Consider the following 1,381-nt stretch of genomic DNA (forward strand, 5'->3'; position numbering starts at 1 on the left):
AAAAGAAAAAGTTTGGAAAATGTATTGTATTCACAATTAATATGTTCTAAGGCATTACGTCTAGTAAAAATTGCATTTCTATGTACGTTGATTCAAGAAAATATGAAGGAAGTCAAATTTCACAATAGAAGAAGGATTAAAGACCAGGCAGAACTAATCCAAATTCCAAAAAATTTCACCTATTTGAATCAAATTGAAAGACAAAGCCAATACAAAAGTAAAGAATTCATAAAAAGGTTATATTTTTTATATGTTAGCTCAAAAAAGTCTACACTCTTCGTTATAAGTCGGAAGTTGATTTCTGAGACTAAATTGAAAACTAGATAAACTCATCTTTAACAGAAAAAGTTTGGAAAATGTATTGTATTCACAATTAATATGTTCTAAGGCATTACGTCTAGTAAAAATTGCATTTCTATGTACGTTGATTCAAGAAAATATGAAGGAAGTCAAATTTCACAATATAAGAAGGATGAAAGACAAGCCAGAACTAATCCAAAATCTAACAAATTTAATCTATTGGAATCAAATTGAAAGACAAAGCCAATACAAAAATAAAGAGTTCATAAAAATGTTGAATTTTTTATACGTTAACTCAAAAAAGTCTACAAAATTCGGTATATGTCGGAAATTGATTTCTGAGACTAAATTGTAAACTAGATAAACTCATCTTTAACATAAAAAGTTTGAAAAATGTATTTTAATCACAAATTATATGTTCTAAGGAATTACGTCTAGTAAAAATTGCATTTCTATGTATGTTAATTCAAGAAGATATGAAGGAGCCAAATTTCACAATAGAAGAAGGATGAAAGACCATCCATAACTAATCCAAATTGTAACAAATTTCATCTATTTGAATTAAATTTAAAGACAAAGCCAATACAAAAATAAAGAGTTCATAAAAATGTTGAATTTTTTATATGTTAACTCAAAAAAGTCTACACTCTTTGTAATAAGTCGGAAGTTGATTTCTGAGACTAAATTGTAAACAAGATAAACTCATCTTTAGCAGAAAAAGTTTGAAAAATGTATTATAATCACAATAAATATCTTCTAAGCCATTACGTCTAGTAAAAATTGCATTTCTGTGTACGTTGATTCAAGAAATTATGAAGGAAATCAAATTTCACAATATAAGAAGGATGAAAGACCAGCCAGAACTAATCTAAATTCTAACAAATTTCATCTATTTGAATAAAATTGAAATACAAAGCCAAGACAAAAATAAAGAGTTCATAAAAATGTTGAATTTTTTATACGTTAACACAAAAAAGTCTACACTCTACGTTATAAGTCGGAAGTTGATTTCTGAGACTAAATTTTAAACTAGTTAAACTCATCTTTCACAAAAAAAGTTTGAAAAATGTATTGTAATCAC

This window comes from Papaver somniferum, unplaced genomic scaffold (assembly GCF_003573695.1).
Source record: "Papaver somniferum cultivar HN1 unplaced genomic scaffold, ASM357369v1 unplaced-scaffold_64, whole genome shotgun sequence".
Lineage (NCBI taxonomy): Eukaryota > Viridiplantae > Streptophyta > Magnoliopsida > Ranunculales > Papaveraceae > Papaver > Papaver somniferum.